The sequence below is a fragment of the Trichogramma pretiosum genome, unplaced genomic scaffold (assembly GCF_000599845.2).
Source record: "Trichogramma pretiosum strain Unisexual culture from Peru unplaced genomic scaffold, Tpre_2.0 scaffold213, whole genome shotgun sequence".
NCBI lineage: Eukaryota > Metazoa > Arthropoda > Insecta > Hymenoptera > Trichogrammatidae > Trichogramma > Trichogramma pretiosum.
In genome coordinates this window covers 183-672 of record NW_019640884.1, presented here as the reverse complement: position 1 = coordinate 672, position 490 = coordinate 183, and positions in this window count along the sequence as shown.

Sequence of the window (490 nt, the reverse complement as noted above, 5' to 3'; positions counted from 1 at the left end):
TTTTCAAAACACAGACCGTTTAAAAAAAACCGTATTTTATCGAGTATCACACACGTCACTTAATTCACTTAATTACAAGTCACTTTATTAAACAAAAATCACTTTCACTTGCCGTCGGGAGAGATGTTACCTCGACGGCTGCTTGACACAAACCTACTCGTCGCCTCGAAACTTCAGTCTTATATAGTATATTTCCTGCGCAACAGAGCTGCGCAGGAGACAAGGGCCGTTTTTCTAAAACACAGACCGTTTAAAAAAAACGGTTTTTTTTTCAAATATCACACTCGTCACTTAATTCACTTAATTACAAGTCACTTTATTACACAAAAATCACTTTCACTTGCCGTCGGGAGAGATGTTACCTCGACGGCTGCTCGACACAAACTGACTCGTCGCCTCGAAACTTTAGTCTTATATAGTATATTTCCTGCGCAACAGAGCTGCGCAGGAGACCGGAGCCGATTTTTCAAAACACAGACCGTTTAAAAAA